Consider the following 24,260-nt stretch of genomic DNA (forward strand, 5'->3'; position numbering starts at 1 on the left):
TCTTTGATCTATGTGCTCATTAGTGGTGACACTGGATATGAACAATGATCTATCTCACTTAAAGTCTAAATTGGTTTCCAGAATATCTGGATCAATACACAGCTTTCTCAAAGAGTGTGTTAGTGTAGCTATGCTCCCCCAACTTTATGCCATTGGCTATTTCTCTTTTATAATTTTTGTCAGTTTGACTTCAGAATTGTTTTAATTTATATTTCTCTAATTTTAGTGGTTTGGAAAAGTTTTTCCTAAGCTTTTGATCATTTATGTATTTGTTTTTAAGAAAAGTTCTATCAGGAGCGTTTCCCTTAATCAGTTTAACAAGTAAACCTCTTCTGTGTCATATGGGCACATGAGCATACCTCTTTTTTCAAACAATGTAGAGATGTCCATTAGTATCTTCTTAAAGAGAAAACTGTCAACTCCTGATTAGATTTCAGACATGACTAAGGCTACCCTCCCTCCCTCCATCCCACTTGTCTGCCCCTTTCAGCCATTTTTCCTCTTCAGAGGATTGTTCCAAATGTAGTCAAGTAGATCTGAGTTCTGAGGGAGGCAAAACCAGGGACGTCTCAGACGCTTTCATCTCTTCCCAGAAACCATTCATGTGACTGTGGGGCAGTAGCTTGTCCACAGCTTTCTGACCCTGGTCAGATTGGGGACCTGAGAATAATGGATTCTTCCAACCAAAGAGCTGGCAGCCGCGGAGGTAAGGAATTCCTGCCACACATGGCAGAAGCAATCACGTTTGCCTGCTCAGCTCAAGGAAGGAGCTCGTGGATGATTTCTTTGAACCCTAAATTCCTGTGTCAAGAAAGGGGAGTTTCATTTCCTAGCAGTGTGATCTGAGAATCTTTCCTTCTAGTCTGAAAAGGGCAGGTTGTCTTGTGAATAACCCCACATGTAGGATTACAATCTATGATGTCCATATCTCCCCCACTTCCCCAAAAAGGCTGTGGAAGCACCCAAGCCCACCTCTGACCTCCAGGTCCATCAGAATCAGGAAAAGAGGCTACAATTTCCAGAAAACTGTCCCCTTCTCCTGTTTCCCTCTGACCTGTCTGACCACTTCTAACTGTGTTCCATTAATGTTTCTGCTTTTACTATGTATCTACTAATGTAATTTAATTAAAGTGTGTTAGAATTATAACCATAAATAAACCCCCACATAGGGGAGCAAAAGAAAGGGTCAAGTCAAAATAGTTAGACTTGTGGTTTCATGATGTGTTGTAGGGGTCTTTTGAAAGAATTCAAACTCAGACCATCTCTAATCCAAGTCAAAGCATTTATTGTGATTGATACCTCTCATGAATTGGGCTGATTTCCAATAGGAACCAGCAACTTCAGTGAAAGCAAGACAGATTTTTATAGAGCAAGATGCAATTACATAACGGAAATTATAAATACTAAAAAGCAGGAGGGATTTGTTACAGGGTTAGGTAATGGGGGAGGGGTCCCATTCTCAGTGGAATTGTGCATGTGATTACCCACAATGCATACAGAAAAACCCATGGGAATGGTATTTATGTATGTTGATGATATAGTGATAAGCCTCTCTATGTCATAAGTTTACTCCAGGTCAGTTCTTTACTATTGCTGCACAGGCACTATCTTGTTGGGGGGAGGGGGGCCCCTTCTATAGTGTGATGGTCAAACTGCTTTCAAACTAGTCATGCTGCTTTCTGATTGGCTCACTATTGTGGTCCTGTCTGGTCAAGGCGAATAATTTGTCTTGGGCTAAATGGAAGATGTGATGGTACTTGAGTGCATGGACATACCTGTTTAAGCATGAGAATTGGATCTGGGGTCAAAAACTAGCTAGGGGTAGTGGCTGTGAATCTGGGGGGCTGTGGTGCAGTTAAGGCCAGACTGGGTGGTTAAATCAGGCCATGCCTGCTGTTCAGTGGGACCCATAAGGAAATTAGAATATTGGGGCTGGGAGCAACTTTATTAGGATTCCATCAGGGACCATATAAGTAGGACCTGGCTTCTAGAAAGAGAGCAGAACTTCCTGTTGTGATATGTCACTTAGAGAACAAACAAGATTACCCTGGTCCCTGAAGTCAGAGAATAATAAAGGATAAGGTAGCAGGAGACTAGTGCTTTACCCCTACTCTCACCATGACTAATTTGGCCAGCACATGTCTAGGGAAAGGGTAGCCTCAAGTGTGTTGCTCTCATGGAGGGTGTCCAAGTCACAGAATGTTACTATAATTTTTGAGAGGGATTTTTCCCTTGAGAAGGAGGGACTTGCCAGAATGTCAACGGATTACCCCACTTATAACTTTAAGTTCAGGAAAATTTATGGGCTATTTGAGGGCTTTGGGTGTTTTCAGCATCAGTTGTACAGTCTCCTTTTATATTTTCTGTGGGGTAAAATAAAGGCTGCCTTCTATCCACAGGGATTTATTTCTCTGGGTATCTGCACAGGACCTGGGTACTCTGTTCCCAACATCTGTGGAAACCTAGACACGAACTCTGTTGGGGGATTTGCTAGGGGGAAATTGGGGGAAAGGGATGGGAATGAGCCAAAAAATAAAAATAAAAAACGATCTATTTTGGGTGGCCCTAAAAATTAGACACCTAGCTCCCAGTACCTAGAATGCCCTCACCACTGCTTCCTAGCTAGCATCCCCAGCCTGCTCCAAAGCTTGGCTCAGCTCATGTCCACGAGGCCTTTTGGGAACCTCAGCTGCTAATGTCTGTCCTACAAAATGACCTGGTATTTCTTTGGTAAAGATTTGGAACACAGTTAAATGTGTGCATGTTTCCTCCAACAGAATGTGCGCTGCTTGAGAGTAATGTCTTTCATTTTGTTTGTGTTTCCCCGATAGCCTAATACAGTGCCTGGCACATGGTAGGAAGTGGCCTGGCACATTACTACTGGATGTGGCTGTTGGCAGCTTGATTCAGTGGAAAGAACAGCGGCTCTGGAGTCAAAGGACCCAGGTTCAGATTCTGACATTACCACCTGAGTGATCTTTCTGAGTGCTCTCTCTTTCAAGCGCAATCCTCAAAAACTCCCACCTTAGGGAAAATACTACACCCTCTAGTCCTGCTGGATTAGATTGCTTTGTTCCCAATCTGGAAAGAACTACATCTCCCAAGGTATTTAGCAAGACATCCTGTTCCAACCTTGCCAAAAGAACTATTACATTCAGCTAGAGGCGACCCTGCTTTGGGTTTTTAAGAGGGTGGCTCTGAGTGCTTGGGGCAAAGCATAAGTTCCAGCCACTCCTTGAGGAAAAAAAATTGGGAAGCTCTTATTTATTTATATACATAAACTAGAAGCTACATGGCTAAATCAAACTGCAGCCAAGCCGTGCTACCATAATGGAGGTGGTCATGATGATTTTGACGTCAGTCTCTCAAAGTAATTATAGAAGTATAATGAGGCCAAGAACGATCGCGCAGCACCAAGGACCTGTGAAAGGAACAGAAGGCTGGTCAGTGTCAAAGCCTGCTACCCTTCCCTCCAGTCAAGTACTCTGCTCTGGCTAGCTCCTTGGGAAAACAACAGAAGAGGAAGCTTGGGGACTGGGAGCAACCATCCCATAGAGAGGGGAGGAGACTGAAGGAATCAAACTGAGATAAACCCAAATGGGGACCAAGCAGGCCTACAGCCTATGGGTGCTTAAAGCTTATAGAGAAAAAAGAGGAAGGTGAGTCAGAGGAGACATCCTTGAAAGCCCGAGGCAGTAGTGAGTTCCCTTTGGCCTCAAGGTCACATGTGGCCCTCTAGATCCTCAAATAAGGCCCTCTGACTGAATCCACACTTCACAGAACAAATCCCCTTAATAAAGGGATTTGATCTGTAAAACTAGGACTCAGTCAAAAGGCCACACCCAAGGATCTAGAAAGCCATATGGTGTCTCAAGGCTGCAAGTTCTCCATCCCAGGCTCAAGGTTTTCTTTTTTTGGAGGGGAAGGGATTGCAATCATTGAATCAAGTGGAGAATTTTGAAATCCCAGGATGAATAAATAGTACAAAGGGTGTGATGAAAAGCAGTGAGTTTTGCAGGTTTCTTTAGGGATACATGAGGGAGCTCTAACCCACCAGCATTATATTCAGGGTAAAAAATCTTGTTTTAACCCTTGACCACCCTTCCACCATCACCCACATGTCAATTCTGATAAGTTAACATCATAGATTAGACTGAAACCAAGATAGATTATTCTCAGATATTATTCTGAACTCGAAAAATGGCTGTGGAGCAACCTTCCTTGAAGAAAGGGAAACTTGGCCCCAGGGGTTCACTAAACATTTGACTTCACTTGTTTCCCTTAAAAAACTTCCCAGAGCTTTAAAAACAAAGACTTCCTTTCCCAAAGAAAGAACATTGCCACTCCCAGATGGGAAAACTGTGTTTAAAGTGAGAAGGCCCATGTCCAGGGCTGTGCTGAGGAAATAGATCTCATCTACTGCGCACATGCTCTGTTTAGTTCTGACCATAAGCACCCCAGAGAGTCTAAAATTCATTCACTTAACCACATTTATTAGTTAGCTATTCTCCAGAATATACCTTGAGCTTCCAGTTCTTCTTGGGCCGTTCCTTCCCATATCTCAGTCAAACCACAAAGTCCTTGCAGTTCTCAGTGGCAGAACCATAGGACACAGTCTTCCCCACCATTTTCAAGGCCCGATTCACAATCTCATCATCTGGAAGTGCCTTGTATACATCATCATACATATTATTGACCTCGTACTTCTTTTTTTCATTGTTGCTGAGTAAGTACTTCTTCACTTCGGCCTGAGTAGCCCCTATTGACGTAAATGACCCAGAAGAAGTCATCCATCTTCCATCTTTCAATGTGAAAAGAAGGTGCTCAAATAGTCCTACCCCAGGTCTCCTTAACCCCATGTTGCTGGTGGAGTCCCAAAAGAGTTACTTGTGGGGAAGTCTGGCTGCTTGCCCATTACACAAACTCAAAAAGGTTGAGATGTGCCCAAGAAAGTTCAGTACACTGGTCTGAATCTGTCTTCCATGATTCTATTCCAACTCTTTCCCTGATAAACAGCTAATCAAGAAGATGGATAACTAGGTATACTTGGATCCAAAGCAAACCCATAACAAGCATCTATAGAAGGTGATGTTTGTGTTCAGTTTTAAAGGAAGCTAGGAAGGAGGGAAGGCACTCCAGGTGTAACAAAGCCCTACTTCTGTAACCAAGTGACCTAGCAAAAAGACCTCCCCTTACAATGCTACTCCCAATAAGAGAAGCATAATTTTGTACTGAGATTTCCCTCCTGATTCCTAAGGCAGAGGCCCACTTGAACCCAACTTACAAATGCAGAGTACTTAGTACAGAACAAAAGGGCATGTCTGCCTATTTCACATGGGGGTGTGTGTGTGTGTGTGTGTGTGTGTGTGTGTGTGTGTGTGTGTGTGTGTGTGTGTGTGTGTGTGTGTGTGTGTGTGTGTGTGTGTGTGTGTGTGTGTACCCCTTCAGTAACGTAGGGTTCTAAATACTCTACTTGGATTTGAAAACACATTATCTGTGGACAATGGAACCATGCATAGGAAGACTTCTTACCTCCGAGGCTCAAGTGGACTATGGTATCATCACCAACATAAATGGCCCAATGCCAAATGTGACGGTGTTTAATTATGTCACCAGGTCTGGGTGAAGCCTGCAAAACCAAAATTAGTATCACATTAAAAGTAGATCTGGAAAAGGGGTGGCACATGCTTGAAAAGTCAGAGGGATCCAGAGGCCTAGAGAGCAGACCATATAGGAATCCATGAAGGAAATGAAGACATTTAGAAGATAAAGGAGGAGCATTACAAAAGTTTTCAAATCTCTGGAGAGAGAGAAAGGATTTTCTTTTAGGCTGAACCAAAAAAAAAAAATTAGAGGACACAGATTGCAGTCAATCCCATGTCTGCCACTTACCTGCCTGACCCCGTTTGGGGTTTTCTTGACAAAGATACTGAACTGGCTTGCTATTTCCTTCTCCAGCTCAATTTGGGATGAGGGAACTGAGGAAAACAGGGTAAAGCAACTAACCCAGGATCACACAGTTTGTAAAGGTCTGAAGTCAGATTTGAACTCAGGAAGCTGAGTCTTCCTGATTCCAGGCCCTGTGTTATCACCCACTGTGCCTACAGACGCACACACACATGTGTATCCATGCATGTATGTATAGCTTCATGGGTGGATAGCATATTATATATGTGGTTTTGCACACATGGATGTATGCAAAAGGAAGGACTGGAGCCCAGGTCCTGTGACTTAGAGGCCATATTTGGATGTAAGTCACTTGAGTTAATATATGTCTGTTGAGAGGCTCCTAAGGGAGCATTTTCAGCAGCTGATGAACATGCTGTAACCAGAATGACTTCTTGGCTCAAAAACCAGACCTCAGTAACCAAAATATAATAATGAAACCCAATCAAGTGCTGTCTTAGGCTACACAGTAAGAGAAGCATAATTTTGTACTGAGATTTCCCTCCTGATTCCTAAGGCAGAGGCCCACTTGAACCCAACTTACAAATGCAGAGTACTTAGTACAGAACAAAAGGGCATGTCTGCCTATTTCACATGGGTGTGTGTGTGTGTGTGTGTGTGTGTGTGTGTGTGTGTGTGTGTGTGTATGTACCCCTTCAGTAACGTAGGGTTCTAAATACTCTACTTGAATTTGAAAACACATTAGACTTCTCCCCTTCCCACCTTTCCAGTCTTCTCAAACCTTATTCCTGTCTACGTACCCCACAGTCCAGTTACACTTAGGCCTTTTTGCTGTTCCCCACACATGACACTGTATGTCCCTATCTGGTGTCTTCCCAGCCATCGCCCAAGACTAGAATGCCCTCCCTCCTCATTTCTGCCTAAACATTGGGAAAATGACGACCCACTGACTTCAACATCCACTCTAAATGGCTCTCTCAGCATGTCAGTAACAAGAGTCAACAGCTATTGTACCTTTCTCGGTTTTTTTCAAGTATTCTTGACTGCTTGAATGACTTTTTGTAACTCACAGAGCATAGAATGGTTGCTCCTGAACTTAATCTCATATATACTTTTCTAGAGTCCCAACTGTTGAACCTTCATAAAATTGACATGTTCTTCATCAAACACAGGTTCTCTTCCGTGTCCCTGGCAAATATCAGCCTCCACAATTGACACTATTTTTGAAATGCCATATTCATATCTTCATCGTGTTGCTATATGAAGCCAATATGTACCATCCACCAAAGAACAAATGATCAAGAGCAGACAATCTCATCCATTCCAACAATATGAGTAGAAATAAAATTAACACAACAGCCACAATTACTAACAGATTATGGCAATTATAAATCACTTGGCTTTCTCTTGGTCATGGATCAGAGCAAATAGTTTTATCAAAAGATACTTAAATAATGCTTTAAAACAATGGTTGAGCAATAATGCAGAAAATATTACTTAAAAACAAAAGCCAAACAAAACCAAACGAGGCAACACCCCCCCCCCCAAAAAAAAACTAGCATGGAATTGAAATTAAAAATAAAACAAGTATATTGGATGAGTGTTCTCTACTCCCTCATAATACTTAGAGTCAGGGCCATATAATGGCCTCCAAGGCCCTCTTCTGCTACTGTAGGAAGCTTATGTTAAGCAAAATTTATATTTGTACCTTAGGAAATTTACATTAAACAAAAAGAGAAGACTATCATGACAATAGCTCCAAAACCCTACTTAGGAAAAATCCTAACATTTAGGCAAATGTCTGGGTAAAGAAGCAGCAGAGCGTAACAAACATTTATTAATCAATCAGCCAATTAAAATTGATTAAGCACTTACTATGTGCAGGTCCTGTGCTAAATGCCAAAGATGCAAAAAAAGGCAAAAGATCCTCCCTGCTCTCAAGGCGACAGTAAGTAAGCAAATATATACAAAGCAAGCTACATACAGGAGAAATAGGAAATAATTAATAGAGGTGAGATTACCATTGCTGAAACTTGCTGAGCAGGTTGGTAACAGACAGGCACCAGGAGGGGAAAATGAGGAAAGAGTCAACTGTTTTCTTGGACCTTCCCTCAGTCCTTGAGGATGTGATTACAAGTGGTGGATCCAGCCTGAGACTTCTGCTGAAAGTATTGAGGTCAACAAAGGGCGGTCCTCTCCAAGTCACTCCAACATTCACTTTCCCTTTTCACCAGCTGTCCAATGCTACTGGATTGTTGTTTTTTTCTGGTGCAGTTATTCACATGCCCCTCCTTAGCTACCTTAGCTACCATTAAAACCTCTCTTCTGGACCTGACTAAAGAGAGATCATCCACAGAAATTCCTCAGCTAGCCTTGTCAAGTCACTCCAGATCATCAAGGATATTTTGCACCTATATCTAAAATATGTGTGTATGTGAATATTATATAAATATGTGGATGCATGTAAACATGAACATATATATTCATAAATATATATTTATATAATATATAATACATGTAATTTATATAATATATAATATATGTATATTATATATACACACACACAGACAGACTTGTTCTCACTTGGTTAAAGTTCTAGGGTTCACATGTTAGCTCTCCCTTTAGATGAGATGGGGTAATTCAGTTGATAAAGGGTTCAAAGAAAACTAGGAAGGAGTACTAAGATTAGAATTTAGATGAGGCTGGGATGGGAAGCTAAGGACATGTAAGCCTCCAGTCCCGATGCAACATGACCCTGACCCAGAGCCTGAGAATGAGGTAGACCTGTGCAGTTTTTCTAATCCTCATTCTCCCTGACCTCCCTGAAGCCTTGGACACTATGGATTATTCTCTCCTCCTTCATACCCTCTCCTCTCTAGGTTTTCAGGATACCCTTCCCTTTCCCTCCCAGTTCTCTTGCTACCTCTTTGACTGTTCCTTCTTTGTTTCCCAAGATCATACCCTCTAACTGTAGGTGTCCCCACCTTCTGTCCTGGGCCCTCCTCTTTTCTCCTTTTATGCTACTTCATTTGGTGATCTCATCAAATCCCATGGATTTAATTACCATCTCTATATTGAAGGATAGGTTGATTCTCAAATCTTGCCCCAGTCTTTCTGCTGACTTCCCATCTCCCATCTTCAATTGCCTTTCAGACATCTCAAAGTGTATGTCCAGTACTCAACCTGTCCAAAAGTGAACTCATGATCTTTTCCCCTAAATACACTGCCACCACCACTACCACTTTCCCTATTACTGTCATGGGCTGCACTATCCTCCCAAACCCTCAGACTCACAGCTTAGAAGTCATCCTGGATTCCTCACCAAATCCACACTGTTGCCAAGGCCTGTTGATTTCCCCTGCCCAAAATCTCTTGAATACACTTCCTTTTTCTTCTGACACTGCCCCCACCCTGGTGTGGACCCTCATCACCTCACACCTGGGCTACTGTAATTGCCTGCTGGTGGATCTGCCTGCCTCAAGTCTCTTCCCATTCCAATCCATCCTCTATTCAGCATCTAAAGTGATTTTCCTAAAAAGATCATGTTACCTCCTGCTCAGTCAATTCCACTGGTTTCCAATTGCCTCCAGGGGCAAAGACAAAATGCTAAAAACCCTTCACAACCTAGCCTACTCCTACCTCTCCCGTTGTCTCTTATCTTACTTCCAGACACATACTCTGAGTCAATGGCACTGACCTCCTGGCCATTCAGCAAACAAGAGACTCTAAGTATTAACCTGGGCATTTTCTTTGGCTATCCTCCATGCCTGGAATGTTCTCTTTCCCCAGCTCTGACTACTGCCCTCCTGGGTTTAAGTAGCAACTAAAATCCAGCCATCTATAAGACTTCCCCGATGCCTCTTAATCTTAATGCCTTCCCTCTTTTCTTTATTTACTATTTATCCTGTATGTAGCTTGCTCCGTGTGTATATGTGTTTATATTTGTTTGCACGTTGCTTCTCCTCATTAAACTGTAAACTCCTTGAGGGCAGGGATTATTTTTTGCCTCTTTTTTGTATCTCCAGTGATTAACCCAGTACCTGGTACATGATAGCCCATGGTAGGTGCTAGAAGTGAACCTATTTAACAAGCCCTCAACAGTGAGAAACATGTTCACCTTAAGTAACAAACAATACCTATTGTGAAATCAGGAAAACCTTTATTAATCTTTACATCCATTCCCCCTAAATGGACAGGTAGCCTCCCTAGTAAGGTTACAGGAAGACTACATGTGAGGGAAGATGGGGCTTCTTATACTGTTTTCTGAATTTTGCATCTCCTGCAACACCGTTCCCCTGGCCATGTAACTACATGTTCTCCTCTCTGATAGGCCCTTCCTCACACAGCTCCTTCGACCTGCACATTATTTCTGACCTCTAACCCATTCATGCTAGGTCACAATCCTTATCATCTAGGTATGTGGACAGCAGAACTTTCTTACTTCCCACAAAATCCCCTCTCTTTTTCTTTATTAAAATTTCTGTTTCCACACCTAAATCCAATCAATAAATACCTCCTCACATTCTTTCTACCATGAATTCTTCCCTTCCTCTATCCCCCTTTATATGAATATGGGAAAGGAGCAAACTTGACTGACACATTAACAAATTACAAGGGAGTAGTCCCCTTGTTATAAGTACAGATACAGAGATTGAAAATACAAAGTTAGATCAATCCATTTAGAGGTTCTATCTCATACAGCAGGTCTAGGGAACAACATCACCTGATGCAATTTTTTGGTCTGGATGCTCCTTCAAGCCATTTTCAGCACAGCATCTCAGCATCTTCTTCCCTTTATCTTCTTGTAGAAATCCAGATGTCCACTCTCCTATAAAACTGACCTTAATACCATTTTAGATGACCATTCCTAAGCTTTATACACTTATCACTCTTGCAAAATCAAAATTGGAACTTTGGTCAATTGTCCTGTTTTAGAAATTCGCATTAGAACCCAGTATTTACATTTTACATTAACTTGCTATTCATTTCCCCCATCAGGAAGATGAGATTTCACTAAGGAGTCAATAACAGGCTCCAGTACTTACATAAATACAATAAGTAATCATTTTTAACACAGTACATATCACACCATAAAACAATCCCGACTCCAACTTCTGGTCATGTGATGCTTCTTTTAAAGCATTTACAATGCAGATCACAAACGATTTTTCTTTTAACATTAACCAACTGAGACAAAACAATAACTAATCTCACAAGCCCTTGACCTGATTGTCTCCACACTATTACTAAGAATTAAAAGACACTAACTTTTTGTTGTTAAGTCTGAAATCCCAAGCCTAATAGCTTAATTTTAGACTTAACCTCAGATGTTCGCCTATCAACAATCCATTATTTAGTAGATTTGATATTAAGCTTACAAAACTTTTGATTATAGGAAATTGTCACTAAGAGTAGGGACATTGCAGAGAAACAACATCTCCCTAACTTTCTGTCAGTTCCAGGCAGGAGCAGATTGTCAACTGGCATTCAGTCAGTCTTAAAGTCTGCCAGATGGCAGTGAGGAAATTGAGTCAGGAGAATCCTACCTCAGCCCAGGTTGAACAGCCGCTTTCCCAACCTTCCGATGAGATCACCTTTTTGTGGTTCATACCAGCATTTCACAGGCTTACTGGCCTCCTGGATCAGTGGCTCAGACTCTCTCTTGCTATCCACACCTGGAGTTAAACTCAGAAGAACAGTTAATTAATAGTCCTATAAAATCTTAAAATAGCAAGCTCCAATAATCAGTTTCTGATATGACTGTAATTTCACATTGGCTAAGGAACATCTTTTGAAGCAAGTATTAAGTAGCTTGCATGCCTTTCTGGTTCCTGATTACATAACAATGATCACAAATTATTGCTCTGCTAGATTTACATCCGTTTCCCAAACTATTCTATCCCTTTCTAACCCTACTCAATCTAAAAGAATGAGCTACACATATGATAAGTTCAAACACTAACTTTAACTTATGTTCATGAAATGAATTCATATCAAAACAGAAAAATTTAACTTTTCCATAAATGTAAAATACTTCCAGAGGTTACCTGCCTCTAAGAAACATAGACTGAAATTCTTTTCCCCAAACTAAAGATGTCTTTGATTTAGTCTCAGTAATTAATTCAGTCAATAGTATTTACCCAAATGCTTTTACATCATTTTGTAACAGGTAAAGACCTTATTCTAAGTTGGGACCTTCGTCCATTACCCCAAAAGAGTTTTAGTCCCATTTGTCTAAAAGGGTCCTGGAAAATCTCATCTTGAAAGCTCCTTGGATTTCCCCATGTGCACTGGCTCTCTAGAGACCCATAGAGGCATATCACTCCACCCTATCAATCCAATTCTTCAGGTTACCAGTCACTCCTGTCAAGACTATGACTGGAAACCCCAGACCACCTGGGGCCACCCTTCCTCAGTCCCTTTGTAGATAAGACAACAAACTTTGAACTTCTTCAGCTGAATGATGACCTGGGTTGAATTCATTTAAACAGGACCCAATGTGTTGTCTTTGGTTCCTCAACAAATTCCATACCATTAGAGTTAACTTTAAAACTCAATTTTGTTCTATGGAACAATGATACAACATCACATTTATGCTTCAGTTTCCTTTCCTTTATCTAATTATTCCCATAAAATTCTGAAAGAATGTTCTCAGGGATTTTATTTTTCACAAAGCCAAACCAGAGTACCCATTTACCCAATTAATTGACAACAGCAAGATTCCACTACTTGCCTTATGCTTACATTTTAAATTATCTGCTTTGATTATAGAAACATGCCAAGTAGACAAAAAGCAAAGACCTAATTAGATATCATCTCCACTTTATAACCAGACTCAGAAATCATCAAGTGGGAAAAATTTCTTTTTCGAAGGAACACAATGGGGAAACTAAGCCAAAAGGATCCCATCACAGGGTAAGGACACAATTTTCCCCTGAGGCTTTGCATATGATGGCTGGTTTTACTAATCAAAAATTTTACCAGGACTCACATCTTAAATCTTAAATTTGTCCTAAAAACCAATCACTAGAGATTATTTATCACCTTCACAAATTCCTGGTTTAGGAACTCCATATACAGTTTACACTTTACATAGAGATTACAACTTTAACAAAGTGAAGGGCCACACCACTTGGGTGATCATTTTAAACTCTCCAAATCTTAGCTGCCCCTAGGTGGGGATGGGGCCATTCCTTTCCTTTGATGACAGAAAGAGTTAACATCTCTCCTCTGAGCATCTCCAGTTCAGAATAGATCTTAAGAAGTCCTTTGGTAATGACTGGAACTTCAAAAGGAAAGGGGGATGGGGCCAGGAGGCTTTTTGTCTTGAAATTATCACAGAGCTTTCAGGAGCCATAATATTCCTGGTTTTCCTTATCTGGCCCTTTATATTCCAACCCCAAATAAAATCTGAAGTTATTATAACAAATTAACTTAAAATATAAATTGGGTAGGTAGGCCTTTCAAAAATAATACAAAAGATTTTACAACACATTTCTTCATACAATAAATATCTTCCTCTTTTAAGAACAATTTACAATTTATCGCAAAACCCTCATGAACCTAACTGGTAAAAATTACAAGAGATCTAAAAACCAAGGCCTTTTCACATTTGCCCATAAACTTTCTTTTACAAACATACTTTTGTAAATTCTTGATTCATAGCAAAAACAATTTTAGTTAAAACTTCCTTTTAAGTAGCAAAAATAAACTATTAACATATTTAATACATCCTTAGATGGAACAAGCTTGAAAATCACATCCATATATAAAAATATATATGTGAATTTTTTTCCAAGGATTCTCATTTTCTCAGTAGGAATTCTACAACACAGAACCTCTTACACAGAATTCATAACAGTTTTTTAACCAATTCATCATTAATTTAACAATGCAATTTCTAATATAACATTTAGATTTACTTAAAATTTCTAAACTATTTAAGATTACTTAAAACTTTAAATGAGCCATTATTCCATTCAGCTGAATGCATTTCCACATAACTTTGCACAGTAATTCATCTCCTTACCACCACATGGGCACACTATCACCTGATTAGAGAGAGTCAGCTCAAATTTGATTGAGCTATTAATTATGAAATCAAGTTACATGTTACAAGTTACATGTCTTCTTAAAATACTTCTTCACACCCTCACTACTTACTGAAACCATCTGAAACTGACCCATCTAGAACTATTCAAATATTATTCATCTTTCCAAGTCTCTTAATCCCATTACTCAGATTATCTAGTCTTCCTCCACATCTTAACTATAACTGTCTGAACTGGAATCCCCTTCTAGCTTAAAGCAAAGAAGTTAATTCTACCATTATATAGCAAACATCAGCATTTTCACTGCTTATTTATAAGCAAATATAAATTTCAAATTATCAAATTTCTATCATATCCTTTTAAAACCCCAATCTATATATAACAAACTCCAAATTTAAAAACTGTGTAACAACTACATTAGGTTAATGTTGCATCTAATATATACACATCCTTATACCTATCCTTGTGGTAAGCACTTTACAATCATAAATGCCAAATAACAACATCTTTTCTGCTTAATCCTGATAGGAAGAGCATTCTCAGAGGCTGCTCTGGATTCCTTCAGGACAGATTTTTACTTAAATCATATCAAACCTGGATTTATAATCACTAATGAACAATGCTTTAGCCCTTCTTTTTTAAAATACTCTTGCTACTTAAAAGAAAACTTTATTTATTACTTCTCATCTCTTTTTACTCTACTTCCTTAAAGGGCTGAAAGGACCTCTTCCAGCTCCACTCCCCCCTCCAAGACCCACCAGACCAGCTCTCCCAAATCTCATTCCAACCTTTAAATCATATGAGCGGGAGGGTAATCTTCCCTTTATCCAGGTGGTCTGAGCACATGGACCAAATTAAGGCTTCTAAAAGAAATCACTGAAATTTTAAAGTGAATTTGCAATTTTAAACACATTGTCTTTTGCCATCAGATGCATTGACCCAATTCAAACCTAAAGTGCAGATTTTATCTTTGAGATCTCATCAAATCAAAATTCAGCTTTTCACTCCAGACTACCAGTCTTTTACTTGGCTACTTTCCATCATCACAAAAGAGATCCTCCTTGCTCAGGCAAAAGGGCCTAAATAATTTAACATTGACAAAGTGTGACTTCCAAGTATGAAGTTGGGAAATTAATAACCATTAGTAATAATTACAGATCTTAGTAAACAATTTTTAAATCTTTAAATCCAATAACCTTCCATAATTTTGTCTATTGGTTTCCCAATCAAGCTAAACATTTTCTTAAGTGCGATGGGGGAAGGGGAGGGAAGTACAAGGTCCAAACACATGGAATACTCCATGACCCTACCTATATCCTCCCCTTCAAATAACCCTGATACTCAGCATTTCTTCCAGGTTCTTTGTTCCTTAAAAAGAAACTTAAGAGGTTAAGAGACTAACAATTTAACTTATCAACACAGCCACATTTTTTTAAGTTGAATAATCTGCAAAAAGCAAAAGTCTTTCTTTTCATATTCACAACCTGGCCAGGTTCTAGAACGCAGAAAGAAAGATTTTTTGAAGCAGCTTCTTAAAAGGTTTCAAAGTTCCTATTAACACCATTATCAAGCCAAACAGTAAAGCATTTTTTTCCCTTTTCTCTCTCCCCAGACCACTCAGTCATCTGAGGCTGCTGTAATCAGGGAGGGAAGGAGAAGAAAAGATTAAGAGACAACAGAATTCCAAGGGAAAGTTCTCTGACTGGCTGCGTGGCTGCATTTGCAATTTAACAAAACACCTCCCAAATAAACAGAACAGATAGAGCAATACAGATCCTCTCTTTTTAGGAAATAAACTAATTTTAGATTAGACTGGTGAAAATTCAACTATTCATGTTAATTTACTCTGACTGATTCCAAGCCAATTTCCAAAGGATCTTCCTAGAATCTAGATTCTCCTTCCCCACTCTTTCTCTCTGCTCTCTCTCTCCAGAGCAGGCAGAGGAAGGAATGTAGCCAGCACTACTTCATACATGCAGCCAGGGAGAAATCCCTGGGGGGAAAGAGGGGCTCTAAAACACCCCATTATGCACAGAACCCAGGGGAGGGAGCGATCAAGAACAGCAGCCTGCAGGAGATGGTGCCAGAGCTAGTCTGTTAGGGTCTCCCATGGTATCCTGGGCCATCTCCAGATGAATATCTGGTCACTGCACCCAGTTGGTTCAGGAGAAAAAAGTGAGGTTGGGGAACTTGCACAGCCCTCCCTCACTCAAATCAAAGTCAATTACAAGTTATGTCAACATCTTGATATTATAGTCCTCTTCCAGAAACAAAGGACAAATAACCAACCAGAAAGGGCAGGTGGGAGGATGGGCAAGTAAGTGGAAGCAAATCTAACAAGATAGCTGGAGCAGGCTTCCTGAAAGTGTATCCCTGCTGGTGGGTGATTGGGAGCAGCCACTTACCTTAGGATCCTGCTAGCTCTAAAATTCTCTGACTTGAGGGAGTGGACATTGTGAGAAACCACGATAATCCCAAAAAGGAAGGAAATGAGAAGGAGCCAACAATTCCAAAGACAAAGGACCTTTCCCTGTTTTGTTTTGTTTTTAAGTATTTAACCCTCCAGGAACATGTGAACTAATAGTTGAAAAAGAAAAAAATGGATCAAGAAACAAAACTCATCAATATATTGCTTACAAGCAAGGCAAAAGATAGCTAGATTAAGAAGTTGGTCTAAAATATATCAGGGGTGGCATTAATAACCTCATAAACTAGAATTCAAATAAGAATCACTCATAAAGCACTTATTACTGGTACTCTATGCCAGTCATTTTACTCAGTGCTAGTGATATAAAGATAAAAGATGAAAAATGAAACAGTTTCTTCAAGAAACTTTCATCCTGATAATATGTACTTATATAAATACAGGAAGGAGGAAGGGGAAGGAGGGCATTAGCAGCTAGAAATACTTTGTGAAGAAGGTATCCACCTTAGTTTTGTAGGAAATCAAAAATTCGAAAAGGCAGAAAGAGGAGTAAGAGAATTTCAGACATGGAGGTGATCTCATATGCGATTTGGTATTACAATTCAAAGGGCATTGGTAGATTTGGGGAAAGGGATGAGGTCAGGGTTGCAGAGGGTTTAGAAGAGATGGAGAGGACCATAGATTCAGCACATTTAAATATTTTTTCAAATATCTTGAGAAAGAAGAAGGGAGAAAACTTGATAGCTGTGGGGATGGCAAGATGATTTTTAAGAATGGGAGACACTTGGATGTTTGTAGGAAGCAGCAAAGAAACCAGTAGACAGGAAACTTAAAGATTAGAGAATAGGGGTGATGGTGAGAGCAATCTGTTGAAGAACAAAAGAGGGGATGAAATCAAGGTATGTGTAGAAAAGATAGCCTTGATGAGGAAACAGGCCACTAGTCCTAATCAGAGTCTACAGTAAAGGAAAAAATAGTAAGAAATGATGTCAAGAGTAGATGAGGAGGAGGGTTGCAAGAGGAAGCTAGAGAAAAGGGCACTTGAGATGTAAAGTATGAGGGTGAAGTCCTCAGCAGAGGGAGAGATAGGAAAACAAATGAAGAGAGAGAAAGAGAAAGTCTTAGAACACCTACTGTATTTAGTAGGATAGAGAATCAATTAAAGAGTCAAAAGATTTCTTTGCTACAGTGAAAACCCAATCGAGGTCAAATAACATCAATTTGTAGTGGGTCCAGTTAAAATAGTTTCATGACTTCCTCTAACTCTGTTTAGCAGCACATGAGTAGGAGTGGAGGAGGTGGCTGGTGAGAGTAGTCTGTGGTTGGGGTTTGACTAGGTACAGGGATGACAAAACAAGGCTTGGAGAGTAGATAATACGTAGTTGGACTGGTTCCCTGAGGAGTTGAGTTTGGAAAGGGAGAAGAGTGCATCCAGAGCAGAGGTAAGAACCGAGGAAAGGACTGGGGAGCTGGAGGGCTGGATATGGTCCAAACAATGAAGGATAAGGATAAGATTTATGAGGAGTAAAGCAAAAGGAAGTGTGGACAAAATAGATTTTAATCAGGTAAATGTCAGAGTTCTTGATCATGGAAGAAGAGAACACTTTTGGGTGATGGCAGGATCAAAAGTGACCTCCTTATCTTCCAGTGTAGCAGATGAGTAAGTCTAGAGCTGAGTAACTGAAGGAATTGGGAGATTAGGGTATCATCAGCACGTGTGTTGAAGTCTTCTAGTATAAGGGCTGGAATGGGAGTAAAAAGGAGATTTGTGAGCCAGGCACTGAACTTAATTGAGAAAGGAGGAAGAATGTCTTGGGGCCAGATAATTAACAGCTTAAAGTCACCAGGATATGGATTAGGGGATAACTTTTAGATGAGTGTGACACTCAAGGGAGGAGAACTTGTTGAACAATAATGGTGAAGGGAAAGCCTGGAAAGGGCAGTGGGGGGACAAAGATTATTTCAATTCCTCCTTTAGGGCCTGTAGTTTAGAAGTGGGAGGGGGGGGCAGAGCCAACATGGAGGAGTGGAAAGATACACATACTATAGCTCTTCCCCCTCAGCCCATAAAATACCTGTAAAAATGACTCTCAACAAATTTTAGAGCAGCAGAAGCCACAGAACAACAGAGTGAAAGAGATTTCCAGCCAAAAGTAACCTGGAAGGCCAACAGGAAATGTCTATCCCACAGGACACTGAGCAAAGCAGAGCCCAGCCCTGGCCACATGGCACTGGGAGGAACAGGACTGGAACAGGGCTCTGGGGCGAAATCTCCAGCAGGGAGGGTCTCAGATCTCTCAACACACAAGCGCCAAAGAAACTTCAAAGGTCAGTGAGAGGACTGCCCCAACTGGGCGAGAGGGGTGAAGGGTCCCCCACCGGCACTGGCCCTAGGTGGCAGTGGTGGTAGTGGCCACAGTAGCAGCAGCAGTGGTGGCAGCAGCTGTAGCGTCCATGTGTGAAGCACTCTGCCTAAAGCCCATGGGGAAATTGAGCAGCTGACCTGAATCTCAGCCCTGAGCATGGTCCTGGGGTGAGGAGCACTAGGTCCTTGCTCTTGACAAAAGATTCAGAAGTCAAGTAACTGGCTGGGAAAATGCCCAAAAAAAGGAAAAAAAATAAGACCATAGAAGGTTACTTTCTTGGTGAACAGGTATTTCCTTCCATCTTTTCAGATGAGGAAGAACAATGCTTACTGTCAGAGGAAGTCAAGGCTTTTGCCTTCGTTACCTCCAAAATGAATATACAATGGGTGCAGGCCATGGAAGAGCTTGAAAAGCGAGTCAACAGCTTGCTAAAGGAGACACCAAAAAACGCTGAAGAAAACAACACCTTTAAAAGTAGGCTGACTCAATTGGAAAAGGAGGTCCAAAAATCGAATGAGGAGAAGAAGGCTTTAAAAAGCAGAATCAGCCAAATGGAAACGGAGGATCAAAAGCTCACTGAGGAAAATAATTCCTTTTTTTTTTGCAAACTTAATTTATTTTTTAATTTATTTAACTTTTAACATTCATTTTCACAAAATTTTGGGTTCCAAATTTTCTCCCCATTTTCCCCCTCCCCCCTCCCCAAAACGCCAAGCATTCTAATTGCCCCTATCACTGATCTGCCCTCTCTTCTATCATCCCTCCCTTCCCTTGTCCCCATCTTCTCTTTTGTCCTGTAGGGCCAGATCACTTTCTATACCCCATTCCCTGTATTTCTTATTTCCTAGTAGTAAGAACAGTACTCCACAGTTGTTCCTAAAACTTTGAGTTCCAACTTCTCTTCCTCCCTCCCTCCCCACCCATTCCCTTGGGAAGCAAGCAATTCAATATAGAACTTATCTCTGTAGTTTTGCAAATGACTTCCATAATAGTCATGTTGTGTAAGACTAACTATATTTCCCTCCATCCTATCCTGCCCCCCATTGCTTCCGTTCTCTCTTTGGATCCTGTTCCTCCCCAAGAGTGTTGACCTCAATTTGCTCCCTCCTCCCACTGCCCTCCTCTCCATCATCCCCCCCACCCCTCCTATCCCCTTCTCCCCTACTTTCCTGTATTGTAAGATAGGTTTTCATATCAAAATGATTGTGCATTTTATTCCTTCCTTTAGTCAAATGTGATGAGAATAAGCTTCATGTTTTTCTCTCACTTCCCCTCTTTTTCCCTCCACTGAAAAGTCTTTTGCTTGCCTCTTTTATGAGAGATAATTTGCCCCATTCCATTTCTTCCTTTCTCCTGCCAATATATTTCTCTCACTGCATAATTTCATTTTTTTAAGATATGATCCCATCCTATTCAACTCACTCTGTGCTCTGTGTGTGTGTGTGCATGTGTGTGTGTGTGTAATCCCACCAACTACCCAGATACTGAAAAGTTTCAAGAGTTACAAATAATGTCTTTCCATGTAGAAATGTAAACAGTTCAACTTTGGTAAGTCCCTTATGACTTCTCTTGGCTGTTTACCTTTTCATGCTTCTCTTCATTCTTGTGTTTGAAAGTCAAATTTTTCTTTTCAGCTCTGGTCTTTTCATCAAGAATGCTTGAAAGTCCTCTATTTCATTGAAAGACCAATTTTTCCCCTGAAGTATTATACTCAGTTTTGCTGGGTAGGTGATTCTTGGTGTTAGTCCTAGTTCCTTTGACTTCTGGAATATCATACTCCATGCCCTTTGATCCCTTAATGTAGAAGCTGCTAGATCTTGTGTTATCCTGATTGTATTTCCACAATACTTGAATTGTTTCTTTCTAGCTGCTTGCAATATTTTCTCCTTGACCTGGGAACTCTGAAATTTGGCCACAATGTTCCTAGGAGTTTCTCTTTTTGGATCTCTTTTAGGTGGTGTTCTGTGGATTCCTTGAATACTTATTTTGCCCTCTGCTTCTAGAATCTCAGGGCAGTTTTCCTTGATAATTTCATGAAAGATGATGTCTAGGCTCTTTTTTTGATCATGGCTTTCTGGTAATCCCATAATTTTTAAATTGTCTCTCCTGGATCTATTTTCCAGGTCAGTTGTTTTTCCAATGAGATATTTCACATCATCTTCCATTTTTTCATTCTTTTGGTTTTGTTCTGTGATTTCTTGGTTTCTCATAAAGTCATTAGCCTCCATCTGTTCCATTCTAATTTTGAAAGAACTATTTTCTTCATTGAACTTTTGGACCTCCTCTTCCAATTGGCTAATTCTGCTTTGTAAAGCATTCTTCTCCTCGTTGGCTTTTTGAATCTCTTTTGCCAATTGAGTTAGCCTATTCAAGGTGTTATTTTCTTCAGAATTTTTTGGGTCTCCTTTAGCAAGGTGTTGACCTGCTTTTCATGCTTTTCTTGCATTTCTCTCATTTCTCTTCCCAGTTTTTCCTCCACCTCTCTAACTTGATTTTCAAAATCCTTTTTGAGCTCTTCCATGGCCTGAGCCCACTGAATATTTATTTTGGGTGTTTGGGATACAGAAGCCTTGACTTTTATGTCTTTCCCTGATGGTAAGCATTGTTCTTCCTTATCCAAAAGGATGAGAGGAGATAGCTGTTCACCAAGAAAGTAACCTTCCATGGTCTTACTTTCTTTCCCTTTTGTGGGCATTTTCCCAACCAGTCACTTGACTTTTGGGTCCTTGGTCAAGAGTAGGGTATGCTCTGGGAATCAGTTCCTCCAAGGTGTCACAATCAAGCATGTACTGGTCTGGATGCAGAGAAGGATTTTTGTGCCCAGAATCTTAGCACTTACCTCTCCACAGCCACTTGGCCTCCAGTTCCCAAGTCAGCACTGGGGGCTGATTTTCAGATAAGCTGGATGGGCAGGGCCGCCATTCAGTGCTAGACAAAGACCAGCTCTCCCAGGGCCTCCACCCAGGGCTGAGGTAAGACTCAGCTTTTCAATCCCCCCAGGGATTTTTATGCTCCAACAATGGAGCTTCCATACAGGCTGTTGTGCAGGCTCTGTAGCCACTGCCTGCTGCTGGAGCTATGGGAAAGCCCTTCTCCCTTCCTGGCCTGCTGATTAAACCCCGTCACTGACCTTTGGGGCCTGTGGGCCAAGGGATCTGAGGCTCCGCTACTGCGACTGGAGATTCTGCCCCTGAGATGTCCTTCTCCCAGAGTCTCGTCGCACCATGCCACCACTCAGCCAAGGCTGGGCTAGGCTCCATGCTCAGCTCATGCTCAGCTCTGTGTCCAGTGCAACCGACGTTTCCGTGAGCCTTTCAGGTCACTGTGGGCTGGAAATCTACTCCACTCTGTTGTTCTCCTTTTCTGTTGCTCCAAAATTTGTTGAGAGTCCCTCTCTGCAGGTATTTTATGGGCTGTGGGGAGGACCCTGCATAACTGTGTCTTTCTAGTCTGCCATCTTGGCTCCACTCCCCCTGAGGAAAATAATTCTTTAAAAATGAGGGAACCTAATGACTATATGATAAACCAAGAAATTACAAAACAAACCAAAAGAATGAAAAATAGAAGATAATGTGAAATGTCATTGGAAAAACAACTGACCTGGAAAATAGATTCAGGAGATAAAATTTAAAAATTATGGAACTATCTGAAAGCCATTATCAAAAAAAAAACAAGCCTAGACATTATCTTTCAGGAAATTATCAAGGAAAACTACCCTGATATTCTAGAAACAGAGGGCAAAATAAATATTGAAAGAATCCACAGATCACCTCCTGTAAGAGACCTGAAAAGAGAAACTCCTAGGAATATTGTGGCCAAATTTCAGAGTTCCCAGGGCAAGGAGAAAATATTGCAAGCAGCTAGAAAGAAATGAGAAAGAATATTGTGGAAGTATAATCAGGATACCAGGAGCTGGCAGCTTCTATGTTAAGGGATCAAAGGGTTTGGAATAGGATATTCCAGAAGTCAAAGGAACTGGGATTAAAACCAAGAATCACCTACCCAGCAAAACTGAGTGTAATACTTCAAGGGAAAAAAATGATCATTCAATAATATAGAGGAGTTTCAAGCATTCTTGATGAAAAGACCAGAACTGAAGAGAAAATTTGACTTTCAAACATGAGAATCAATAGAAGCATGAAAAGGTAAATAGGAAAGAAAAATCATAAAGGATTTTCTAAAGCTGAACTGTTTACATTCCTACATGGAAAGATAATATTTGTAACTCTTGAGACTCTTCTCAGTATTTGGGTAGGTGGAGGGATTACACACACACACACACACACACACACACACACACACACAGCACAGGTTGAGTTGAATCAGAAGGGATGATATCTATAAAAAATGTAAAATTAAGGGGTGAGGGAGGAGAAAGGGAGAAATGGAATGGGGCAAGATATCACTCATAAAAGAGATAAGAAAACTTTTTCAATGGAAGAGAAAAGGGAGGAGGTGAGAGGGGAAAAGTGAAGCTTACTCTCTTCACATATGGCTTAAGGAGAGAATAACATGCTTACTACATTTGGTATGAAAATCTATCTTACACTACAGGAAAGTAGCGGAGAAGGGGACAAGTGAGGTGAGGGGAATGATAGAAGGGAGGGCAAATGGAAGAAGGGAGTAATCAGAAGTAGTTCACTTTCTACTTTTTTAACTTTAGTACTAAGAGAACTTTTTGGAAAGGGACCAGGTCAAATGAAAGAATAGAATGAAGGGGGGACAGGGTAGGATGAAGGGCAATATAGTTAGTCTTATACAACATGACTATTATGGAAGTCTTTTGCAAAATGATACATATATAGCCTGTATTGAATTGCTTACCTTCTCAGTGAGGATGGGTGGGGAGGGAGGGAGGGAAAGAAGTTGGAATTCAAGGTGTTAGAAACGAATGTTGAGAATTGTTATTGCATGTATCTGGGAAATAAGAAATAAAGGTAATGAGGTATAGAAATCTATCTTGCCCTACAAGAAAAGAGAGAACATGAGGATAAGGGAAGGGTGAGGTGTGATAGAAGGGAGGGCACATTGAGGGAAGGGGTAATCAGAATGCATGGAGTTATGAGGTGGGGCCAGGGAAGAGATGGAGAGGAAAAATTGGAACTCAAAATTTTGTGGAAATGATTATTGTAATCTAAAAATAAATAAATAAGTGGGAGAGAAGGTTCAGCTGGTACTAGGAAGGATGGCAAGGGATGCAGTGTCACCTGGAAGGAAGCTAGGTTTCAGTGAAATGCACAGTATGGAAGAAGCTTGAGAAGAAGAACTCTAAAATGAAGGAGAGTTTGCTCGTTATAGACAGGGAGTCTCAAAGGGCACAATAGATGGAGCATAGACCATTGTAGGGGTTGAGCAGAAAGCAGGGGTTGGGGATCTGGTAGATCCCCAAGCACTGGGAGAGCAGGAGGAGGAGAGATGTCAGGCGGAGTATCAGTGCAGAGGAGGAGCACCTCTTTGCTCCTTTCATTCGATGAAGGCAGATGAGCAGAAGGTCAAGGTTGACTTTTGGAT

At 40.8% G+C, this 24,260-nt stretch overlaps 1 protein-coding gene across 7 annotated transcripts in view; it reads right to left on the reverse strand.

Annotated features, from left to right (window-relative positions):
* Window positions 1-1,263: 1,263 nt before the first annotated feature.
* LOC140524451 (uncharacterized) overlaps window positions 1,264-24,260 on the reverse strand; it is a 61,273-nt gene continuing 38,276 nt past the window's right edge. For 2 of the 7 annotated variants that reach the window (XM_072638904.1, XM_072638900.1), the window contains exons 8-13: window positions 11,454-11,593; window positions 10,631-10,748; window positions 7,929-8,066; window positions 5,533-5,629; window positions 4,521-4,759; window positions 1,264-3,421 (exon numbers count right to left, since the gene is read on the reverse strand). The gene's annotated coding sequence lies outside the window, so the exon portion shown is untranslated. The remainder of the gene's footprint in view (window positions 3,422-4,520; window positions 4,760-5,532; window positions 5,630-7,928; window positions 8,067-10,630; window positions 10,749-11,453; window positions 11,594-24,260) is intronic. The other 5 variants (XM_072638901.1, XM_072638903.1, XM_072638902.1 and 2 more) reach the window with 5 other exon arrangements.

Source organism: Notamacropus eugenii, chromosome 2, assembly GCF_028372415.1.
Source record: "Notamacropus eugenii isolate mMacEug1 chromosome 2, mMacEug1.pri_v2, whole genome shotgun sequence".
NCBI lineage: Eukaryota > Metazoa > Chordata > Mammalia > Diprotodontia > Macropodidae > Notamacropus > Notamacropus eugenii.